General features: G+C 42.6%; 1 protein-coding gene and 1 non-coding gene across 2 annotated transcripts in view; both read right to left on the bottom strand.

The window, feature by feature from the left end:
* Window positions 1-15,089, bottom strand: part of LOC126251767 (Down syndrome cell adhesion molecule-like protein Dscam2) — a gene marked incomplete at its 5' end in the record, with an annotated part of 377,821 nt that overhangs the window by 355,874 nt on the left and 6,858 nt on the right. The window lies entirely within an intron of this gene.
* Trnas-uga (transfer RNA serine (anticodon UGA)) lies at window positions 6,381-6,455 on the bottom strand. Its single transcript has one exon. It is a non-coding gene; the product is annotated as a tRNA-Ser (tRNA).

Here is a 15,089-nt window from a genome sequence, read left to right on the forward strand (position 1 = left end):
CCAGCTGTCATACGGTCCGCGTCAGTCAAACGCCGGCATAGGCGCTGCCTCGGGTGACGTCAAAATCTGGCCGCTACTATACGCATGTTTTTAGTAATAATAGGAAGCGAACTCATGAGGACTGTACTCCGTTCTGAATCGCTCAGATGTCACGGAAGTAAATGTTTGTGTGCCGCCTGTAATGTTAACAAAACCGCGTGGCAAGTGGTGAGATTATTTTCCACTTTTATGACGAATAATCAGATTATTAAGTCAGGGCGAAAGACCATTTATTGGGAACTTACCGTAGAGATCTCTGATATGCTCATAGTGCTGTTTATGATAGAGATATCATTATTATTATTGTTACTATCAGGGATATTACTATGTTATGCGTATGAAAGTTTATCAAATATATCAGTCTGTTAGAGCTTATATCTTTCATTTATAATCGTAGTTCCTGATCCCGCTGAGCAAACAGAGAGTAGAAACATTTCTTTCGGGGAACAAAAGAAGAATGTGGACTTGCAGACTGGAAACTATGGTCAGTATATTTCCATCGCTGACTACAAAAATTTCAGGAGCTGATAGAAAACGGCGAACAATGTATCTTATTTCTTATTACTAACCCGCCGCCTCACAATGTGGAAGCATTTATGAGTGTTGTTGTATAAACCACAATAATCGGCTTGGACAAAGTTTTCATAGCCGCAGTTGCGGCCATCTCACCAAGATAACTACGAATAACTACCAATTGTACCCGTAGTAATTGTCTGGAACGTGCACTTCATTTAATTAAACGTAATTCTGATTGCCCAGAGCGAATTAGGCTATCCCATTTGAAACGTTCCAAATTCACACTGTTGTGAAAATACGAAGCCAAGCCACTCATTCCGATAGAACAGTATTTTGTATTCTAGTATCTTTAAATTCGTAGACCTTTCGTGAATTTAACTCACCACTTCTCATCAAGGTGAGTTAAAGGTCACAAATTTCGTTTGATATCCTATTTGGTCGCACTTTCATTAATGACCTTGGTTGTGGCAGTGGTGATTGCGTTATGACTTGCTAATAGTCCATTGTGTTGTATCTACTACAAACAGCTACTTCGTGTGGGTAATTAAAATTTAAAATATTTTTATTTGGTTGAAGTTAACAAAAAGTAGCTGAGTTGTCCATATGTATGACTGCGGAGTGGAGGACAAGGGATTCATTTCCCGATACGACGAGGGAGTGTTCTTTGGTCGGAGGACTGGTACCGCTGCATTCAGTTTCGTGAGGCCAATGGAGCAGCTATCTGAATGAGAATTAACGGCTTCATGGTCTGGATAGGTGATGACATGTCTTGCTTCTCTGCACCTGGTAACTGAAATAAATTTTTTGAATTACTGCGTATATCATGTAGAATAAATAAGCATGACTAGAGCAGATACTGCCGAAAGGAGAACGTGTATTACACACTGTAATACCAGACTCCGTGGATGGCCAACCGACAGAGCTTGAAGGACACAACCGAGTGCAGTGGTGCAGTGGAAATACGATAGACATGTATTCGGGAGGACGTCTTTCAACGCCCCGTCTGACCAACTAGATTTAGGTTTTCCGTGATTTCCCCTAACTGCTTAAGGCGAATGCTGGGATGGTTCCTTCGAAAGGACGCAGCAGCCTCGTGCTCCGCTCCTAATAACATCTTGCCTCCCTCCTTAGAATTGTGAATGGCACGCCCCCCAGCACCTGGCCTGGCTACCACACAACCGAATGTGTCTTGTCAGCGATGATTCGAGTCGGTGAAGTTTACAAGATGTCATGCGACCTCTCTTATCCGCATGAGGGTGGGACCCGGGTGCTACCCCGCCGAGCTGCGCTGTGATCAGGACACACCAGCGCTGGGGGATATGAACCACGTCATATTGGCATGTACCAAATTATCGGCAAGAAATTGTTTGCGAGAGGCTACCCTCTCCCTACAAATGTATATAATAAACTGTTTAAGACTAGGAAACACAATAATCTTAATTTGGTTTGTCACTTAACCCGAGTACTTCCTGTATTGTACAGATATGTCACAAGGTTTTCGGTTGACATAAGACTCTGGTATCCAGTTGTGTGGATATTTTCCCGCCATGGAACCAGCCCGATTCGAAAACTGGGTGGTCTGTGTTTTTACTATGCTTTCAGCTCTTAGTTTTGTAAACGACGCCGATGTCCAGATTTCTATTCTAAGTTGCTGTGAATGTCAATCTGCTGTGGAACTGTCCCGGTTCGAAACTCATGTCGTAATTTTGTTCCTCATTTACATTAAGAACTTATATTTGTACCTCACACTCACATCACTAATCTATTTTGAAAATTGCACCAATGTTAACTAGGCACTATCGTCACACCTGCTGACTGTAAGGTGTTCATCTTGGAGTGTTTTTATTTTACATTCAGAAGTTGTATTTGTCCTTCGAAGCCGGACGGATTGACCGTGCGGTTCTAGGCGCTACAGTCTGGAACCGAGCGACCGCTACGGTCGCAGGTTCGAATCCTGCCTCGGTTTATGGATGTGTCTGATGTCCTTAGGTTAGTTAGGTTTAAGTAGTTCTAAGTTCTAGGCGACTGATGACCTCAGAAATTAAGTCGCATAGTGCTCAGACCCATTTTTTTGTTCTTCGAACTCTTTTTATTCTGCAATTATGCTAACATGACACTTTTGTATGTACTGTTGATTGTATGATCTTTGCTGCTTAAGGCCAAACACAAATAAACTAAAAAAAGAATTAATCTTCTCTTCCTTCAGAGGACTCAGCAGCAAATAAGAAACAAGTAAGTGATGGCCAAAAGTGTCTCAATAGGGTTATTTTCATCCACATAGAAATTATGCTCATTAGCATTAATTTAGGTGCGACTGTTTAGCGAAACACTATCGTGCACACAATACTGCGACGATTTTTTCGAACGTGTAAGTCTGGCCACGAATATCTCTCGCCGTACCATCGCAGGCACAGAAATAAATATACCGGGAATATGTAATCACCAACTTCCGAAAGAAGTTCTCTGTTTCATTGCTGCAGCAGATCACGGACCGGCTGCATAGCGTAGACCTCACAGTAATTTGTTTGCGGTATCTTTGTTTCGGAAACGGCTTGAGGCTACGTAAGAAAAGTGGGAGTTGGCGAAAGTTTTGTTTTGGCTGCGTGTTTTCGAGGAAGGAGCGAAAACTTTCTGAAAGGTGTCTTCTGCTCTGCTTAGTGGCCAATGAGGTGTGCGGAAATCCTTCTGCGGCCGCAGCAACAGTCCGACGGGATTCTGGAAGAGTTCACCGCATCCGGTCCGCTGGAGCATAGGGGGGGGGGGGGCAGTGAGAGAGGAGAACCATCATGAATTCTTCGTGCGGTCGAGCACAGCGTTCCGCCTCAGGCGAGAGACAGTTAGCTTTATCTGCTGTTTCCTGCGAGAAGGGCAGACCGTTAATGCGAGACTGGCTAACCTCGGCATGGACTGTCTGTTCACCCAGCAGAAGTTATTGCTGTGATTCATTTTACATTCCAAAATTCGTACTTTATTGCAGCTGCAGTTGTGAACCTTCTGCAAAAGTTCCATTTGAGCACTAGCACTTGATTCATATTCCACAATACATGTAACGCTGGTCAACACGATTTTCGCTAGTCTGTTATCCCTCTTTTCGAACGATTCCCTACGGGCCTGCTATGAAATGAAACAAAATCTACAACTTAATGATTGTGATTAGCTTAGGTGACCATGACACAAACCTGTATGTTTTATTGCTTTTTGTCTGCGGACAGACTCCTCCTGATGACCAATAAAATTCCTTTCCAGCCAAGGAGGCCCGGTGGATTCTTAAACGGACTCAAGGTGATTGGTGCGACTGTGGTGGACTGCAAAAGAAACTTTTGTTGCAAATGTTTTTTGAAAAATAAAAGAAAAATAAGAATCATATTGAATCACTGGCACAGAGGCCCCGAGGTAGCGAGTGCAGGTAATTGTAATTGATGCCTGCATTGTCATGGCTGTATTGTCTAACGATTGGAAAAGCGAGAGGATCACACCTAATGGCGGCACATAGCCTGCTCCTCTAGAATGGCACCAAGGGGTCCGCTGAGCTCAAAGTCACAATCCGTCATATGGATCACATCAAGATTATCACATGACCTCACTTCATGAAATTTAATACAGTACATTGACGCAAACTTGCGTGAGCAAGAAATGTACACCATCACCTATCCTGCCCTCGTGTCCAAATACTGGCGGTGAAAATTTCATCCATCACCAGAAATTGAACCGTCTACGTTCCTCCTCAAATTTAAACAGACGCAAAATCCCCAAGATTGGCGATATTTTACAGAAGCTCGAAATCTAGCGCGGACTTCAATGCGAGATGCTTATAACAGATTCCACAACGAAACTATCTCTCGAAACCTGGCAGAAAATCCAAAGCGATTCTGGTCGTGTGTGAAGTATGTTAGCGGCAAGAAACAATAAATGCCTTTTATGCGCGATAGCAATGGAGATACTATCGAAGACAGTGCTTCCAAAGCAGAATTACTAAACACAGCCTTCCGAAATGCCTTCGCAAAAGAAGACGAAGTAAATGTTCCAGAATTCGAATCGAGATCGAGAACAACTGCCAACATGAGTAAGGTAGAAGTAAATATCCTCGGAGCAACTTAAATCACTTAATAAAAGCAAGTCTTCTGGTCCAGACTGTATACCAATTAGGTTTCTTTCGGAGTATGCTGATGCATTAGCTCCTTACTTAACAGTCGTATACAACCGGTCGCTCTACGAAAGATCCGTACCCAAAGACTGGAAAGTTGCACAGGTCACACCAATATTCAAGAAAGGTAGTAGGAGTAATCCACTAAATTACAGGACCATAACGTTAACGTCGATATGCAGCAGGATTTTAGAACATATATTGTGTTCGAACGTAATGAATTACCTCTAAGAAAACGGTCTAGAAAACATCGTTCCTGTGAAACACAACTAGCTCTTTATTCATATGAAGTGCTGAGTGATATTGACAAGGGATTTCAGATCGATTCCGTATTTTTGGATTTCCGGAAGGCTTTTGACACTGTACCAGACAAACGGCTCGTAGTGAAATTGCGTGCTTATGGAATATCGTCTCAGTTATGTGACTAGATCTGTGATTTCCTGTCAGAGAGGTCACAGTTCGTTGTAATGGACGGAAAGTCATCGAGTAAAACAGAAGTGATTTGTGGCGTTCCCCAAGGTAGTGTTATAGGCCCTTTGCTGTTCCTTATCTATATAAACGATTTGGGAGACAATCTGAGCAGCCGTCTTCGGTTGTTTGCAGAGGACGCTGTCGTTTATCGACTAATAAAGTCATCAGAAGATCAAAACAAACTGCGGAACGATTTAGAAACAATATCTGAATGGTGTGAAAGGTGGCAGTTGACCTTAAATGACGAAAAGTGTGAGGTCATCCCCATGAGTGCTAAAAGGAACGTGTTAATCTTCGGTTACACGATAAATCAGTCTAATCCAAAAGCCGTAAATTCAAGTAAATACCTAGGTATTACAATTACGAACAATTTAAATTGAAAGGAACACATAGAAAATGTGGTGGGGAAGGCTAACCAAAGGCTGCGTTTTATTGGCAGGACACTTAGAATATGCAACAGACCTACTAAGGAGACAGCCTACACTATGGTTGTCCGTCCTCTTTTAGAATACTGTTGCGCGGTGTGGGATCCTTACCAGGTGGGACTGGCTGAGTACATCGAAAAAGTTCAAAGAAAGGCAGCACGTTTTGTATTATCGCGAAATATGGGAGAGAGTGCCACAGAAATGATACAGGATTTAGGATGGAAATCAGTAAAAGAAAGGTGTTTTTCGTTACGACGGAATCTTCTCACGAAATTCCAATCACCAATTTTCTCCTCCGAATGCGAAAATATTTTGTCTAAACCGACTTACATAGGGAGGAATGATCACAAAGATAAAATAAGGGAAATCAGAGCTCGTACAGAAACATATAGGTGTTCATTCTTTCCGTGCTCTATACGAGATTGTAATAATAGAGAATTGTGAACGTGGATCGATGAACCCTCTGCCAGGCACTTAAATGTGATTTGCAGAGTATCCATGTAGATGTAGGTGTAGATGTAGATTTACGTTTCATGTAAAACGTCTCTGCATAGGCATGCGTCAGCAGGGTATTTTTAATATGTATTACGCAATATTTTGGCTTCTTCTGTGAAACAAAAAAAATATTACGCTTATTTATAACGGGGAAGTCTGGATGCAATACATTACAGTTAGAAATCAAAAATGGACTCTTCCACTGAACACTAGTGTACTTTCCAGAATGAGATTTTCACTGTGCAGCGGAGTGTGCGCTGATATGAAACTTCCTGGCAGATTAAAACTGTGTGCCCGACCGAGACTCGAACTCGGGACCTTTGCCTTTCACGGGCAAGTGCTCTACCAACTGAGCTACCGAAGCACGACTCACGCCCCGTACTCACAGCTTTACTTCTGCCAGTCTCTCGTCTCCTACCTTTGGTAGCTCAGTTGGTAGAGCACTTGCCCGTGAAAGGTAAAGGTCCCGAGTTCGAGTCTCGGTCGGGCACACAGTTTTAATCTGCCAGGAAGTTTCATATCAGTGCACACTCCGCTGCAGAGTGAAAATCTCATTCTGGAAACATCCCCCAGGCTGTGGCTAAGCCATGTCTCCGCTATATCCTTTCTTTCAGGAGTGCTAGTTCTGTAAGGTTTCCAGGAGAGCTTCTGTAAAGTTTGGAAGGTAGGAAACGAGATACTGGCAGAAGTACAGCTGTGAGTACCGGGCGTCGGTCGTGCTTCGGTAGCTCAGATGGTAGAGCACTTGCCCGCGAAAAGCAAAGGTCGCGAGTTCGAGTCTCGGTCGGGCACACAGTTTTAATCTGCCAGGAAGTTTCACTAGTGTACTTTGGTTATTAATTTAATGTTCCCCGTGTGAGGCAAATCCACTCGCTCTTCAGACGTGTCACTACAGAAGTCATGGAATACCTCCGAATATCGTGTCGGACATCCTTTTTGAAGCTGTAGTTCAGTGAATCGACGTGGCATGGACTCAACAAGTCCTTGGAAGTCCCCTGTAGAACAACTGAACCGTGCTGCCTCTGTACCCATCCAAAGATCTGAAAGTGTTGCCGGTGCAGCATTTTGTGCACCAGGTGCTCTCTCGATTACGTCCCATAACCAGTCCATGGGATTTATGTCTCTCGATCTGGATGGCCAAATCATTCGCTCGAAGTGTCCACAATGTTCTGCAAATCAATTTGGAACAATTATGGCCCTGTGATACCCTGCATTGCCATCCATAAACATTCCATCCTTGTTTGGGAACATGAAATTCACGGATAATTGCACATGGTCTCCAAGTAGCCGACCATAAGCATTTCCAGTCAGTGATCTGTTCAGCTGGACCAGAGGATCTAACCCATTCGATGTAAACACAGCCAGCACCATTATGGAGCCACCACCAGCTTGCGAAGTGTCTCGAGTCCATAGCTGCCTCACACTCGAACCATACCATCAACTCTTACTAACTCAAATCGGGTCTCACCTGACCAGGCCACGGTTTTCCAGTCGTCTATGGTCCAGCCTACATGGTCGCGAACCCAGGAGAAGTGCTGCAAGCGATGTCGAGCAAAGGCACTCGCGCTTGTCGTCCCTGCCGAAGTCCACTAACACTACATTTCGCAGCACTGTGCTCACAGATTCGTTCGTCGTGCGTTCCAGATTACGCAGTGTCGGTTGTATGTTAGCACTGAAAACTCTACGTAAACGCCGCTGCTCTCGGTCCTTAAGTTAAGGTCAGCGTCCGTTACGTTGTCCGTTGTGAGGGGTAATATCTGAAATTTGGAATTCTCGGCACACTCTTGAAAATGTGGGTCTTGGAATGTTTAATATCCCAACGATTTCCGGAATGCAATGTAGCATCCGTCTAGCTCCAACTACCATTCCGTGTTCAGAGTCTGTTAATTCCCCGTCGCGCGGCCACAATCATGTCGGAAACCCTTCCACTCGAATCATCTGCGTACAAATGACAGCTCCGCGAACGCACTGTTGTCTTATACCACGTGTGCACGATACTAATGCCCTCTGTACACGTGCATATCGCTATCCCATGACTTTTGTCACCTCAATGTAATTCACAGAATGCTGATAAGAATTTAAAATTTAAAATAGTAACAAAATGTTATAACATCTAAAAATGTCTAACATGCTGCAATAAAACTACCACGAAAGTCTACGATGCAGAATAGATATGGTGTGCCACAAGGAATACTTCCAATCTGAAACAGAAAATCTAGAATTGCAGGAAGCCTATAAAAATGAAATCTGCTTTATTGTGCTCATGTTTAGGTACGGCAAAACGAAAGTGTTAATCAACTGTACTTCCAATCTGAAACAGTAAATCTAGAATTGCAGGAAGCCTATAAAAATGAAATCTGCTTTATTGTGCTCATATTTAGGTACGGCAAAACGAAAGTGTTAATCAAGCGTAAATCGTTATCTATTGATTGTTCAGTGAGTGAAGGAATGTAGTCGTTCCTTTTGTATGACTTTACAAGTACCATTAACCTCCAAGCCCACGAGTGAGTAAGTTTGGACGAATGTCAGGGGCAGAATTCAGAGCCTCACAAATTCGTTATTTGAGGCCGCAGATATGTCTGACCACTCACTCTGCCTTTCTCGTCCGCTGTGATTATACAGAATTACCCGAAACTATGGTTCCTTAGCAGCCAAGAGAGTGGTAGTAAGGTGAGTAAACTTTCGCGTCTCACAGAGAGGGAGAGTGGAGATTATCGTGAATGTAGCTGCATTCAGCTTCTGCACATGATCCATAATGTAATAGTTCGAAGAGAGCTTTTGCTGTATCTCCAGCCGTAGGATTTGAAACCGTTATCGTTGATTATGCGACTTACCGAAAAACAAACTTTCACTTTTACAAAAGTTGTGAGCCATAAAGCAAATGCATTTTTCAGAAGGAAATTTTTCACTCTACGGTGGAGTGGGCTCTGATATGAAACTTCGTGGCAGATTAAAGCTGTGTCGCACCGAGACTCGAACTAGGGACCTTCGCTTTTCGAGGGCAAGTCCTTTATCATCTCAGCTCACTTACGAGAGTAATTCGTTGGTAGGGCAGTTTCCCGGGAAAATCAAAGGGCACGATTTCTAGTCTCGGTCCCGCAGACAACTTATCTGCCAGGAAGTTTCAAATAAACTTTTTTCTGGCAGTTAGACGTCAATTTGTTTCAAGTAAACCTTGAAATGATGCTACCTAGTAAATAATTTTGCTATTTTATTTACAGTACTTTCGAAGTCTTTCAAAAATATCACGTTTGGAAAGGAATAAAAAGTGGATCACATTTAACGACAGATCTGTAGTACGTATCAAAGAAAAGTAAGTTATGCTCCGCTTCCCCGACGTGTAATAGCACTATATCGGTGTCATTTGGATCACGTGAGCTTTATTTCATCCCAAAAGCCAGACTAGTGTGAGGAGGGGGTACGTTGAGTAGTAATTGAGGCTATGTATAATTGATTGATTTTAATATCACGGTAACCTTTATTTCATTCCGATTCATTTTTTTCTCCATTTGTTTCTATAGATTTTCAAACTTACCTGAATTTAGTGTATGCGCAAAAAGTTTCAAAACTTTTGCTTCAAAATATTCTGCCGTACAGATCTAAGAGCAAACAAGTACTATTTATTGATATGAAAAAGAACGTAACTTGAAAATACACAGTTGTGTAACCAGTCCCATATATTATATTTTCTACTACGCGTTTCCGATTTTTACACGTACATTATCAGGTGTAGTTTACATCAATACGGTATGTGCGAGTTTTCCAATAACCTGTGGCACTGTGCCTTAACATAAGAAACAGCCATATTAGTTCAAAATTTACAGTTGTGTTGGTGTTTTAAATATATGAGTGAACTGTAATATAAATGAAAATGCCTGAGCATTGAAGTGGCGCAAGGCAGTTTCCAGATGCCACTGTTTGGGAGAGTATTACCAGTGCTGCCAATTACCATTTTATATAGGGCGCTACGAAGATTTAATTAATGTGTATCTGTTAGTATTTGCAGATGCGTTAAGTGGATTTCTTGCTCCATATGTGCTTCGGGAGCTAACGACCTAGAACCAAATATAAAGTGCACTGGTGTCCGAAATTAAAGCAATAAACTGGTATTTGCTCGTCCTGTGTCTAATTCTCGATATAATCATACATACTGTCAACAGATGATCATGTTCTGCACGGAGGAGGTCATTCTGATCAACGGACAACCACGCCAGCAGTGACGTCAGGGACACTTATCAAGCGGGATAGTGTTTGGAGGGTCGTCCCACACAACAATCGCTGTGTACAGAGTCGCAGACTGTGCAGTATGGCCCAGGGAAGACTCCTACAGACTCTCTGCTGTGGAGGACCGTAGGAAGAATGGTAGCAGTAGAGTCGCAGACTGATGTTGCTTGACGGCTTAATGTGAATCGTTCTCTCGCTTCTCGGATGAGGCGACAGTTTATATAGACCAGGACAGGGCCGCCTGCGTGGGATATGAGAAAGAATGGACCGTTATTTGGCTGTAAGGGCAGGAATATACCGCCTTACTACTGCACTGCAATTGGAGTCTGATCACGCAGCATTCCCTGGACGTGTTGTATCCAAGCAATCGGTGTACAGAAGGCTTCAGCAGACTGGCCTGTATTATTTAAGACCTGCTGCCTGTTTACCTCTGGCGTGTCTTTACAGAAGGGAACTCTAGAGTGGAGCCGTCAACATGCCACCTGCACGATATAACGGTGAGTCCCGATTTTGTCTGGAGAGTGATTCTCGACGGATTTGCGTCTAGAGCGTAAGTGGAGCACTCTTTCCGGACCCAAATGTTGTGGAAAGAGATCGATATCGAGGAGGATCCCTAATGGTGTTGGAAGGGACTATGTTGACCATTGGAACACCTGTTCATGAAATTATGCGGATGAATCAACAAGATTTAACTGCTGTCAGGTACCATGAGCATCTCATGCGCGACTGTTTCGAGGTGCTGTGTGCCCAAACTCCGTATTGATGGACGATAATGCTCGCTCTCATAGAGCACGGGTAGGTGAAGTTTTTTTTTTTTTTTTTTTTTTTTTTTTTTTTTTTTTTTTTTTTGGAACGTAAGATATTGCACAGATGGTGTGGCCTGTTCGCTCTCCCGATTTGAATCCAGCAGGGCATGTCTGGTCTGGGATGCATTAGGCAGACGAGTTGCGACACGTCAGCATCCACTTGTGAGCAGATCTGCAGGAAGAATGGGTGCTACTGCCTCAACATGGGATTGATGACATCATTCACAGCTTGTCCCGTCGTTTTCAGGCCTATATTGGTGCCAGAATTAACAGAATGTGTGTGAAAATCCGTTAAGTTGGAAAAAACGAAGAACATTTTTGTCTATTATGCATATTGCACTTGATTATGTTCTATATTTTTTACATTGTTTCTACTTTACTGTCACCTGGTTATACTGTTTTGTGGCAAAATAAACGCAGTCTTGCAAAGTTTCCGTTTGTTACTGCAATTCTGGACTCCAGTGTAGCTATACTCCCCCTGGTCCAACCCAGCTTTTCGAGAGATGTCCCTTGATTGGAAGATAAATACCGGAAAGTGTACCCTCCTCGCAAATATTCGACATCTGCATTTATACCTATGCTGCAGAAGCCACCTGATGCTGTGTGGCGGACAGCATTTTTGGTTTCATTATGTTTTTCCCCCTTTCTAGTTCCACTCATGAACGGCGCATGGGAAGAAAGGTTGTCGATAAAGTTCTGTGTGTTCCAATTTCTCTGATTTCGCTAGACGTATGTGGGAGGAAGTAGTATGTTGCCCGACTGTTCTTGGTAAGTACGCTCCCGGAATTTCAACTATAAGGCTCTCTGTGATGAAAAACACCTCTCTTTTGTAGTTGAACATTTCCGTAACACCGTGACGAAGTGGGCAGCCATAAGGCTTCCAGACTGATGCGCAGTAGTCGAGAATCGGTAGAAAAATTGTTTTTTAAGCCACATCTTTGGTGGATGACTTACACTTCTTTAAAATTTTTCCAATAAATCAGCATGTCATCCGATTTTTCTATAATTTTTTTATGTCATTATTACACTTTAGGTCGTTCCGAATGGTGTCTCCTCAGTGTTATTCAGTAGCTACTCGTCATCCTGATTGGAAACTCCTTCCTCGCATCCTGCTTCACCGGGGTTTGGCTGAGAAAACCAGACTGTGTAATGACTCTGATGTCAGACTGCTCTGCTCTATGGAACAGTAAATGAAATGCAAGAAGAACTTCTTTTTGGCGACAATCATTCCATCCTTATAACTACTAGAGAATGACATCTCGCCAGTCATCGCAAATAAATTTTCGAACAACAACGGACAAACGTCAGGTGTGTCGGAGTATATACGACGTTGGATCTACAATGGACATCAAATATACAGACTAAAACGTGGCGCTACTTTCATAGGTTTGTTTTCGCCGCGTGAGACTGTAATGTAATTCTCCAGCAGCTGACATGGCAGACATGTTAAGAAGTGTGTCTAATTATAAAAATCAAAGAATCAGTTTCCGACGGGAATCTAGGAATATTCTTGTAAGACCTCCACGTCACCCCGGTGGGCATCGTGAAGGTAAAATCAGGTCAGCAATAGCTCGCACAGACACATATCGTTGACTAACATATCTAAATGTTAAGGAACTGCATCGTATAAACTACAGTTGTCTTTATTATTTTGTGTAACTACCGATTTCTGTCAAATTCAGATAATCTTCGGGTCATTTGTATCAATGAAGAATAAAACATTTTTCATGGATACATTATACTTAAACGATGCGCAGTGTGTCATATAATTATACAAAAAAATGCTGAAGTAATCTGTTCAACTGTACATGTAGCATAATTGTAATGACTAATCGTTCTGAAATATTCTGTTTAAATGTAGCAAGTGTTATAAGAAACATGTCCTCTGTCTTTCAATGTAAATATTTGTGTACCTGGAACAAACTTTAGTATCTCGTCTATTGCTACTATTGTCCAAAGATTCTAACGTTGTAAGACGGAGAACACGTTCGTTATAACGTTGGTTGTAGGTTCCGAATGACAACTGTGACATTCAGTTATTTGTGTAATTATGTGACACAGTGTGCTTGAAGCATGTACGATGTATGTATGAAAAACGTTTTTCAGTCACTATACGCAATCACTGTATGCACTTTATATGTGTCATCAGTTATTATTGGTTTTTCCGTCTTGAGTTTACTGCAAAACATCTTGCGTGGTTGTTCTGCAAATTGGATACATATGTTTGTAATTTTGTTTGTACCTATGTCTGTTCTTTGGTTGAAAACGGCGTTTTGTTTATAAAGTTGGACTGTAAGTTACTTACGGTGCTTCTTTACATATTCTCCAAACCACTGTTTCTTCCCTCTTTACTAGCAGCGGTTGACGTCGAAAGACTTCGTTTCACATAAGTATACACTTGTCAGTTTTTGCCATTCTGCAGTATTTCTTGCGCTGCATTTAGAATAATTACACTTCACCTCTAAATCATGCTAAATTATGTCTGTTCGTTTGTTTTCATGCAGTTTGTGAGCGTTTCCAACCTGTGAAAATGCATTTTTATTTTCATTTAATGCGCGCGAGCGCGTGTGTGTATAAGAGGGAAATGAGAGACAGAGAGAGGGCCAAGGAATTTGCAGAATAGGATTGGATTGGATTGTTTGGGGGAAGAGACCAAACAGCGAGGTCATCGGTCTCATCAGATTAAGGAAGGACAGGGAAGGAAGTCGGCCGTGCCCTTTCAAAGGAACCATCCCAGCATTTGCCTGGAGCGATTTAGAGAAATCACGGAAAACCTAAATCAGGACGGCCGGACGGGGGATTGAACCGTCGTCCTCCCGAATGCGTGTCCAGTGTGCTAACCACTGCGCTACCTCGCTCGGTTTGCAGAATAACCACGGAAGATACTTCATAAATAAAACCTAAACGATTCTGGTGTAAAATTCTCTTTAATTAAATTGCAGTAAGCTCAAGACGGAAAAACCAATAATAACTGATTTTAACAGCTGTTGGGAAGATGGCCATGAAAACAAACGTGTTACTTCATTGTTTGATACAGATGACCCGAAAAGGATCAGAATTTGACAGAAATCCATAGTATATTATACGATGCATAGTAAATTGTACAATGATGTTCCTACCATATTGAAAGCTCTCCACCACCACCACCTACACTACACATTTCCAATATACGCAAGTTCGCTGGGTCGGAAATAAATCTTAGTGTATTATAAAACAAAAGTTACTCCTCCGTCACATACCTTAATGACTTTTAGAGTGGATATGCAAACTCATTAAAATAAACTCAACCATTAAGCGTCACTTGCTTCTCTTACTCAGAGATAGTATGACGGCAGATATTATGTGACGTTTTGATACAGAAACTGTGTTGTAACACCCTAATATGAAAGCTGTTACGCTGCGGTGATGTGTGACAAGAAACGGAGCTTCTGTCAGTGGAGACTGACACTTAAAATTAGAAGACTTTCGTGTGGCTCCAGATAAGTGCCAGCAGCAGGTGTGGATGCTTGAAACTTGTCGGTCATCATCCGCACAGACATCGACCGCGCCTGCGGCCGATACCCCAATCTGATTAACGGCTGCAGTTTCTGCCACCACCCAGTGCCCCGAGGACGCTCTCAAATTAATTGCGCCCAGCCCAGCACCACAAGCGCCCTTCATGACATCCACATTCTGCTGGGTCCTTGAGTCCCTGTTCTGTGGTGTCGAACTAACACAGATCATTTAAAGAAGCTTCTAGGCTGTGATGTAGCGAAAATACGTGTGAGATAATTCATACCGTCACATCGTTAGGAGCCCGTTTCACAAAGCTATAGACAGAAAGTTAATGTTTAATCATAGCTGCATGTAGTTGTTCTGCATTGGAGAAGACCCAGCTGCCCCTGCCATGTAGTGCTCTTTGGTTCCAAGTAAATATCGCGTTCCTCCCTGACGATGTTCGTTAGTTGTTATCTCCATCTTCCTCTCCCT

The sequence above is a fragment of the Schistocerca nitens genome, chromosome 1 (genome assembly GCF_023898315.1).
Source record: "Schistocerca nitens isolate TAMUIC-IGC-003100 chromosome 1, iqSchNite1.1, whole genome shotgun sequence".
Lineage (NCBI taxonomy): Eukaryota > Metazoa > Arthropoda > Insecta > Orthoptera > Acrididae > Schistocerca > Schistocerca nitens.